Below are 11,435 nucleotides of genomic sequence, written 5' to 3' on the forward strand. Positions count from 1 at the left end.
GTAACTATTATTTTTGAGATGATCCGCCAATTATCCTTGACATCATTTTCTTTTCGTTTGTTCAATGAATGGGAAGAGTAGATGTCAACATATCTTAAGTATTTAATGTATTCGAACAGTGATTTTGTAAAGGATAAAATATACTTCCATCTGTTGATATAAATAAACCTTTTTGCTAACAATATCAATAGATTAAGGGCTCTATATAATACAGCATGGTTACTTCCAAAAATTTCTGTTTGTTCATTAAAACATACATCAATATTGCACAAGTTCTTTAGTTTTTCCTGTATTGTAATCCATATGTTTCGTGCATGCAGACAACCATAAAAAAGATGACTTGTTGACTCCTTAGTTTCATGGCAAAATAAACACATTTCAGTATCTAATATTTTGGATATAAATAAACGAGAGTTAGTGCAGAGAATTCTAAGTAAAATTTGGAATTGGAAACTTATCAATTTTGTGTTCATTGTGACATTATGAGGAATCGTAAAATATTGTTCCAATTCGTTTTCTACAATATCTATAGACAGTCTCTCTTCCCATTTGTGTTTTACATTTACAGGGGTTTCGGTGACAGATGATAAAAATATAGGGTAAAAAAGTTTCAATTAAAAAAAATCAAATTTTATTCAACACAAAGATTTGTCTGTTTCTGTAAAAAGAACCTTCCGTAGAAATTATCTCCTGATGGTTTTGATGCAGCAGAAATATTGATATTTCCAATTTGCGCTCGCTATGCAGATACAAACGCCCCCTCCCCCTTTTTTTCAGGGGGGGGGGTGTCTTTTAACCATGTGAGAGAAAGGTCAAATATATAATTGTTCTCTATTCTTCATTTGCGTAAAGAATGTTCTATTAAAAGCCGCACTCTCCGCTTCAATTTTTTTCCCAAATATGTTTTGGTTGGTTTAATTATACACAATGCCATAACAAATTTTACGAATATTTTTGTTTACTTGAATGCTGTTAAGTAATTTTAAGTACAATTATTCAGAAAATCATTTAAGTAAATAAATGTTTGAATTTTTTCGCTCCATATATAGAAGAAATTACTGTGTTTTGTGTAATGTATAAAAATGTTCACTAATTATAGGACCGTAAATGTAATATTGCACTGGATTTGTCACAGGGCGAAAAACCATCTTTAAGCAAGTCCTTAAAGGTGGCTTAAAGGTGACTTAAAGGAGCTTAAAGGCTATACAACCTTTAAGCCGCCATTAAGTCACCTTTAAGCAAGTGCTTATAGGTCCTTAATGTCCAAACTTCTTTAAGCTTCCTTTAAGCCACCTTTAAGCCACCTTTAAGCATCTTTAAGTGGCATTTACGCTCTCTTTACACTGCCTTTACACTGTCTTTAAGTGGCCTTTAAGTCAATATTGATCAAGCTGAACAATAAAACATAAATTAAATGCAAAAGCTCTTTTATAGAGATGGGAGGGGGTCATCCGAGTGATAATATAATTTCCAAGGAAGGGGAGGGGGCGGGGGGTGTTCCAGGCGGTTTTAATCGTCGCTCCATTAAACACAGATCGCTATCATCAGAACCGCTCTGATGGACACAGATTGCCGTTATAAAATTCTTTATAATTTTTGGGGGGTTTCAAAATTATTGTAGGTATGAGCGCAGTCTCTGTATCTTAATATGTGCATAAAACTAATTAAAGTATGTTTGTTTCCTATTATAAATTAATCGGTGAAAAAAAAATTTCTCTCTCTCTCTCTCTCTCTCTCTCTCTCTCTCTCTCAGTTCATCCGGTTATTAAACAAAATAAAGATAATGAACCAAAAATGCATGATTTAATTTGTTAATCGGTTTAAGGTTTGTAATTTTTTTCAATTTTCATTATTTCTAACTCTAGATCTGCTAGATACATGTTAAAGATGAAAAGACTCTCAACTGCCTTTGTTATATCGGGCAGGATATTACTGCTTTGTTTGTATAGACATAGTTTTGTTCGTTTGTGTATATCTAATTAGAGTCTATTGTTTGTCCAACTTAAGAAAACCCCTGGAACTAACACAGAATATACAAGATATACACAGCAGTTGTGTCGTGTGCCCAGGTGCATGTTTGTGTATATCTAATTAAAGTCTATTGTTTGTCCAACTTAAGAAAACCACTGGAACTAACACAGAATATACAAGATATACACAACAGGTGTGTCGTGTGCCCAGGTGCACGTCAGGGTTTCTAAAGGCGTTGAATCTTAGTATGTACGAGTATACGATAAGTCTAGTGAATAAAAGTTAATTTACATTTGTAATTCATTTTCAAAGTATTATTTCCTAGCTCTGGGTTTCAAAGATGTTACGTCTACAAATTAACGATACATGTATGTAAGAGCAAAATCTTGAGGCTAATTAATTAATGTACCCGTGATCATAAATAGGGGTTGATTATTTAAATATATGTATAAGGGTAAATATGTCAAATATACCCGGCCTGGCACATCATACAATTGTATGTACAAGTCATTTGCAATTGCCACATGCAGTAAATACGTCACCGGTAATTGGTAATTTTGTTTGTTATGGAATTGATAGTTTAAAAATCATGTACATGTACATACAAATACATGGAAATATTTAAACATATTGGAACATCGCCGCGATCATGAAAACCGGGAAATTGCGGGAAATTGAACAAATACCCTAATAGTATCAATGCATTTAATAAAAGAAATGATTTCATTTTCTTTCTTACATTTTTATAGCTATAAATTAGATGAACGTATATCTACTCGGTTTAAATTTATTAACTAAGAAAGCCTACTATAGTGAACCTAACGGTTTCAATTTAGGTATAATATATTTTTGTTCACTGAAGACCAAGTTCCGTATTTCATTCTAAATACATGCATGCATGTAATTTATAAATTAGATATAATTGATTGTTACAAACTGAATGGTTTGTCAAAATCTTTTCAAGCAAACACATTCAATACAGTGATTCAATATCCACTGATATATAGGATATAAAAACGCTCATATTTAAGTAAGTTGCCGTGGCGCAGAGGATGTGTGGTGATGCTAGTAAACTAAGGGTCCCGGGTTCAATTCTCGCCGTGGCCGGTTTTTTTTTTGTGTTTTTTTTTTCGTTTTTCTTTCTAGAACAAAAACCGTTTTAATACCTTTTCTTTCATAAAGTTAATACATTTTGTTGGAAATTAAGCACAATATTGAATTAAGTTTTTTTTAATGGCTTAAAGGTGGCTTAAAGGTAGCTTAAAGGTGGCTTAAAGAAGTTTGGACATTAAGGACCTATCAGTTGTCCTTAAAGGTAGCTTAAAGGTGGCTTAAAGATAGTCTTTAAGCTGCCTTTAAGCCATCTTTACGCTTTCTTTAAGCCACCTTTAAGCAATACTTATAGCTTAAAGGTAGCTTAAAGGTGGCTTAAAGATCGTCTTTAAGCTACCTTTAAACACCTTTAAGCTATCTTTAAGGAGGACTTAAAGATGGTCATTCATCCTGTGTGTTTTTTTGGTTTGCTGTAATATGTTTAGTCTAGTTTCTTTTTTCATCTTTTGGATAATAAGTTTGTCGATGAGAATAACAATGAAAACTTTGAAATGAATAGTTACGTTTTCCGATGTAATCAGAAGAACATAAATCTGCACTCTTTCTAATATCGTAACATGAACAGATCTAGTTAAGTTATTCGTTCATGTTTTTTTAATTACTCGACGGATTTATCATCCTTCTGCATTGCCATATAATTAAAAAATTAAAAATTGCTATCAAAAATAAGTCAAAATACATAAAAAAATAATTAAGAAGTACTGAATAACATAACCTTGTATAAAAATTATAAAAATCAATTTTGTTACAAAAATGTCAATATTTCCGAACGAAATCGCCTTTATAAGGAACAGAGGGTGTAAACTGTACTTAGTTTATACTGCTAGTTTTGAGTAACAATTCCTTTCACGCGCTTTTTATGAACCGTACTATGTCTGGTGATAACAAGTCGCCGAGTTTGTAATTGTTCCGGTCTCATTATAAATTCTCGAAATTATTAAAAATAGTACTATTTCGAACATAGTCTAGGCCTAATTTCTAAAATGAGCTCTGGAAATACGTTTTAATTATTTTTTGGTCCAGCATTGTTTTTATTATAATAATTTAAGTATGCTGAGTCTGAAAAAATATGCTGGTCTTCATGAAAATGGCATTAAGTAGGTCAAAATGGCTATTCAAAATGGCGGAGGGCTAATCTTCAAATTTTTCTCTTAAAGTCTCTTCAACGGGAAAAAATAATGACATACACTAATGAATTGATCTACAATAGTATTTCATCATATCCAATGTGTGCTGAGTCTTACAAATTATGCTGGTTTTCCGCAAATGTGGTTATTTAGGTCAAAGTGGCGATTTAAAATGGCGGGTAACAAAATTTTGTTAATTCGTCTTATATTTCTGAAATGGACATAAAGCGTGAGACAAACAATGAATATTCAGTCCAGCTAAGTTTTTAATCCTGACTTAGGTGTGGATAGTAAGGAATAATATGCCATTTCAAAATGTCATAATTATCTATTTAAAAAATGGCGATTCATAACGGTAAACACCCAGATTTTATATTTTTTCCCTTTAATTTCTTGGTGAAAAATGGTGAAAAAGCGAGAAACAAACAATTAAATTTTTTAAAATGATTTTTAAAATCATAAATAAGACGTGCTAAGTCTGAATAATCATGCTGGTTTCCACTAAAGCGATGCTTTTTATGTCAGATTTCATATATTTTTCTTTAAAGTTTCTTAAAACGGGGAAAAGCATGGGACCAAAAAGTTTAATTTGGTCCACCAGAGTTTATCAATATAACTAAGACATGCGGAGTCATAAGAAATAAACTAGCTATGACGGAAATCCCGTAAAATAGGTCAAAATGGCGATTTAAAATGGCCTATTTTACGGGATTTCATCACTTTCTATTTTAGTTTTTTAACAAGATACAAAGCATTAAAACAATTATAGTCTGGTCCACTAAAATTTTGTATTCATAATTAGGGTATACTGAGTTTGACGATATATGCTTACTTAAACAAAAATGGCATTATTTGGGTCAAAATGGCGTTTCAAAATGACAGACAGCCAGAATTCATAATTCTCTGTTAAAGCCGTTTACAGGGATGAAACGTTTGAGTATTACTTGATACAAATATGCACATGAAAAATTAGATTGGAACACTTTAACGAAGAAAAAGAACAGTTCCATATTTTACTAAAAATTGTGAATTTTTTCCGTTTTGTCTTATTAAGGCGTTTACCGGTATCTTATTTAAACATTCTGTGTTCATGCTTTTTAATATCCGTCTTGTTTCTAAACCTTTCTGGTGGTTTTAAAATTATACTTTACGCGGGCATGTTAAGGCTTCCCGATGCTATATGTAGAAAGTCACTTGTCTGTACTTCATACGATATGACGTCATAATTAACTTTGACGTCACGATCTGCATTCCTGTCGATAGTTCTCAGGGAATGTATCTTAACGTTAAAAGTGAATTATATCAAACCAGTATAATACCGCATGTTTCCTTTATATAGATGTTGCAGTTAATTCTAGACGTACAGAATTCATTCATATTAAAAACCAGTATCAAATAATCGGCAGTTTTAAAGCTTCGTTTTAAGTTAAAGACTATTTATAAACTAGTGGTTTGGAGACTCTCCCTGCTACGTGTAAACAACTGAATGAAGAAATTTTAATGCATGTAAAACCAGCTTGGCGCAGGTGAAAGATCAACACAATTTTAGAATATTTTACGTAAAATTGGTAGAGAATATAAGTACCAATGTGAATCGTGCTGCGGAAACCTACGGATTTACCCCATTTTTTTGTAAATCGCTTTTGATTAGTAAAAATGTGCATTATTTTGATGATTTTGTGGAATGTTTCAACAATATCTTCTATAAACGAAATATCTATTTCTTTCCCAAGCAAGAACTTCAAAGTTTATGACTTAACAAAGGATTTTTCTTAAGAATATGTATGATTTAATGTCATTAATCACCTGCGCCGATGCGTCTTAACTAGATCATTTGCAATATTAGGATTCGCCTGTCACGTGATTACGAAGTACATATGACGTCACAAAAATGCATCAAATATAATGTTGAACATCGATGTCAATAAATGTAACATAGATTTAAAGAAATACTCCCGGTAAAATTATTTTTGCCATGATTCAAATAATATCGTTTTCCAGCCGTATTTTAGCATCGGGACGCCTTAACAATGCTGCGTATGTACCGATTTCTTCGACCTGCAAGTTTGTGAAATACAACTCATGCTTACAAAGCAAAGTTTGAGAGAGGAGAAATATTTCTGCACTATAAAACTGATGTTTTTAGGCTATAAAGACATCGATATCATAAGCCTATATAATAACAGATATACAAGCAGGTACTTAGGAACAGTGTACGGCACAGGATAAATGACCATCTTTAAGTTCTCCGTAAAGATAGCTTAAAGATGCTTAAAGGTAGCTTAAAGACGATCTTTAAGCCACCTTTAAGCTATATGTATTGCTTAAAGATGACTTAAAGAAAGCGTAAAGATGGTTTAAAGGCAGCTTAAAGACTATCTTTAAGCCACCTTTAAGCCACCTTTAAGGACAACTTATAGGTCTTTAATGTCCAAACTTCTTTAAGCCACCTTTAAGCCACCTTTAAGCTACCTTTAAGCCACCTTTAAGCCATAAAAAATCTTTTAATTCAATATTGTGCTTAATTTACCAACAAAATATATTAACTATATGATAATGATAGAAAAGGTATTAAAAACGGTTTTTGTTCTAGAAAATAAAATGAATTTTTTTTTTATCAAAACGCCCCAGACGAGGATTGAACACGGGACCCTTCGTTTACCAGCAACACCTCACTTCCTCTTCGCCACGGCAACTTACATATTTTCTTTTATTAAATGCATTGAAACTATTAGCGTATTAGTTCTACGCAATTTTCCCGGTTTTCATGATCACGGCACCGTTCCAGTATGTTTAAACATTTAATTATATACATGAGCATACTATCAATCCTAAAACAAAGAATATTACCAATTACGGGTGACGTATTTACTGCATGTGGCAATTCCAAATGATGTAATACTATACATATACTTGTACATACAATTGTATGATGTACCAGGCCGGGTATGTGACATATTTACTCTTACACATATATTTAAACAATTAACCCCTATCTATTATCACCGGTACAGGAATTAATTAGCCTCTAGATTTTACTCTTACATACATGTATCTTTAATTTGTAGACGTAACATTTTTAAAACCCAGAGTTAGGAAATAATACTTTGGAAATGAATTACAAATGTAAATAAACTTTTATTCACTAGACTTATCGTATACACGTACATACTAAGATTTCAACGCCTTTGGAAACCCTGACTTGCACCTGGGCACACGACACACCTGTTGTGTATATCTTGTATATTCTGTGTTAGTTCCAGTGGTTTTCTTAAGTTTGACAAACAATAGACTCTAATTAGATATACACAAACGTGCACCTGGGCACACGACACAACTGTTGTGTATATCTTGTATATTCTGTGTTAGTTCCAGGGGTTTTCTTAAGTTGGACAAACAATAGACTCTAATTAGATATACACAAACGAACAAAACTATGTCTAGACAAACAAAGCAGTAATATCCTGCCCGATATAACAAAGGCAGTTGAGAGTCTTTTCATCTTTAACATGTATCTAGCAGATTTAATTAAAATTGAAATAAAATATACATACCTTCAACCGATTATTAAATTAAATCATGCAGTTTTGGTTCATTATCTTTATTTTGTTTAAAAACCGGATGCACTGAGAGAGAGAGAGAGAGAGAGAGAGAGAGAGAGAGAGAGAGAGAGATTTCACCGATTAATTTATAATAGGAATCAAACATACTTAAATATAATTTCATGCGCAAATTATGATACAGAGACTGCGCTCAGCCCTACAATAATTTTGAAACAAAAAAAAATTATTAAGAATTTTTTAACGGCAATCTGTGTCCATCGGAGCGTTGTTGATGATAGCGGTATGTGTTTAATGGAGCGACAATCAAAAACCGCCTTGAACACCCCCCCCCTTCCTTGGAAATTATATCATCACTCGGATCACCCCTTCCCATTCCTTATAAAAGAGCTTTTGCATTTAATATATGTTGTTTGATCAAACTTGACTTAAAGTGAACTTAAAGATGGTTTAAAGACAGCTTAAAGGGAGCGTAAATGCCACTTAAAGATGCTTAAAGGTAGCTTAAAGATGGCTTAAAGGTGACTGAAAGAAGTTTGGACATTATGGACCTATAAGCTCAGCTTAAAGGTGACTTAAAGGTGGCTTAAAGATTGTATATCCTTTAAGCCACCTTTACGCCACCTTTAATCCCCCTTTAAGGACTTGCTTAAAGATTGTTTTTCGCCCTGTGCGGCATAACGAACTATTCTAGTATATGTCTCTTCCTTTCATACCCTTCAAGCAAATAAATCTAACTAATAACACTGTGCCGGATAATTATGCCAGTGCCAAGATGGCATTTTTGCACCCGGCTAAGCTGCATATATCGAAAAATTCAAATATGCCATATGATAGACCATTGCTTAAAGAGTTAACAACCAACTTTGTTATCATTGTATCTCACCTGTCAGGTGAGATATTTACCTTTCAAAAATAAATTCCTGTAGGAAAACAATTTTTCCCATAGGAAAAACAATATTCCTATAGGTAATTCGAAATTTCCTATCGGAATTCAAGAATTTCAATTCCGATAGGATTTGATAAAATCCGATAGGAAAACTTAATATCCTATAGGAAAACTACAAATTCCTCCAGGAAATACCATTCTCCTATAGGAAATACAATTCCTATAGGACTTTTTAAAAATCCTATAGGATTGGCAATATTTCCTGTCGGAGAATCAATTCTCCTATGGGAATTATCATTTTCCTACGGGGTATTAATTTTTAAAGGTGAATATCTCACCTGTCAGGTGAAAAACACCAAAAACAAAAGTGGTTTTATACTCTCTAGACAATGGTCTACCATTTGGTATATATGAATTTTTCCGAAACTGCATCTTAAGTTGGTGAAAAAATGCGACCTTGGCACTGGCATAATTATCCGGCACAGTGTTTAATATATCATCATATACACTGGAAAAGCTCGTGATTCAAAATGAGCCGAGATCAAATATCGTCCAGCTTTATATATAGTAATAAGTATGCGCAATATGTTTTGGGCAACCCAAAGAATTATACTCTTTTTACATCACTAGGGACAATTTAAATATTTTAGAAGGAATCAAGCTATCTATGTCTTCGTTAAAGATAAAAATACATCTTGCAAAATTGTTCACATGTGTTTGGCCAAATGTGCTGACAAATGAAAGTATAGCAATGCGTGTCCATATTCAGAGGAAAAGTTGAGGCTTTTTTATGCTAGACCATGCCAGTGTTAATTTGCAACATATCCTCACAACTAAGTTTGCTGATGGATGTATGAACCTCTGTAAAGCCGATAAACACCCCTGTCAATGTTGTTCCCCTTTTATGGAACTCTGAATTAGCACTTGGTTCATATAATTCACTGATATGGTGTGACACAATTTCTTATTTCTACAGCATATCGAGAAAATCGACATAATGAGTGAACAGAAACAAGTAATAAATATGGTAATTAATTGACCAGAAAATCGAAGAATTCGAGAAGTTATTCAGTTATATGGATAACCAGTTTAAGACACATTGCCCACTGACAAGGTTTAATTTTCTTTCTACCTAAAATCAAAGCCCGAGAATATGTCCCAACTTAGGATTTGCCTTACGTTGCTTATGAAACAAACTCACACCAAGGTAATGATAGGGAGACAGGTATATATAAGCATGCACATATTAAAATGCCCAGCCGAGATTGGATAAAAATATTGTTTGTTGCTGGAACTAATGACCTTAAGATCTTATGCCTAACGCTTTCATAGATTTGATACCTTGCAACTGCCCCACAGGTTGCAGAACCTTTATGTGTGAATGTAAACGTGCCTACTTCCCGGGTAAAGCCATTTGCAAATTTCAAATCAATCTTATCATTCAAAAAAAGATTGTATAGATAACATATTTATATTCTGTAGCTTAATAAGGGAAAACAGAAAATTGTTTTCCAAATAAAAAGCCGATGGAGTTTTTTCTATTTATACAAGTGTTCAAATTTGATTGTCAGTTACATCATTAGTATTGAAATTATGATATTTACACATTTTCCCACTTAAGACGCCTTTAGTAGTCTATATAGAGATTAATGAAATTTGGCTTCTAGTAAACACTAATTTGAATTGCCATTTTGACAAAATTAACGTCATTTTCATGAAGATTAACTAATTTCATCAAACTTGGCACAACCTAGTTATGATAAATATGTTTGCTAGACAAATTTGTGATTTTGTATTGTTATTTTTTCCATTAAAGAGACTGTGAGTCGAAAAATGATGAAACTGGCTGTCCACCATTTTTAACTATTTATCGCGATCAACATATTTTGTTTGACTCAGCACACCTTAGTTATGATAAAATGCTATGCTGAACCAATTTATTATCGTTTGTTACCTCAATTTTTAAGACTTAAGAGAATTATAGAATTTGCCTGTCGACCATTTTGACCGTCATTTTGACCTAATTAACGCCATTTTTGTCATAGCAAGCATATTTTTTTAGACTAAGCACGCCTTAATTAACTTGCAAAAATAACTTTGCTGGACTGAATTATTGTTGTTTTTTATGCGTTTTCCCTAGTTTAAATTTTTTTAAGGAAAACAAAATCTGAGTATCTGCCATTTTGCATCGCCATGTTGACCTAATTAAACCTTTTTGGGGAAGGCCAGCAAATTTTTTCAAACTTAGCACACTTTAGATTTAATACTAAGCTGGATCATTTCATTACTGTTTGTCAATAATGAAAAGAATTTAAGAAAAAAATATAACACTTGGTTGTCCGCCATTTTTAAATCGCCATTTTGAGCTACTTAATGCCATATTCATGATGGACAGCATTTTTTTTTTGGAATTAGCACACTTTAATTATGTTTAAAAACCATGCTGGATTAAATAATAATTATTTGCCGTTAAAAGTTTTTTTTCGACTAAATCGGAATAGACTAACATGAGATGTTTTTAATTCAATTTTCCTACTAATTATTATGTTCCTTTACATTTATTTTTCATTTAATCAATAATTATATTTTTAAGCAGAATAAGACATATTTAAGTAAATTTACGCTTTCAAGTGTGTTTTCTGTGATAACACAACCTTTCCAGTTTGTAATGTATAATCGAATACTTGCATCAATGATTATTTTAATACTGAATCGTACAACTGCTTGAAATTTATAAATTTATAAGATAATTATATAATCTTTGAATGTATTGAG

Source organism: Magallana gigas, chromosome 1 (assembly GCF_963853765.1).
Source record: "Magallana gigas chromosome 1, xbMagGiga1.1, whole genome shotgun sequence".
Taxonomy (NCBI): domain Eukaryota; kingdom Metazoa; phylum Mollusca; class Bivalvia; order Ostreida; family Ostreidae; genus Magallana; species Magallana gigas.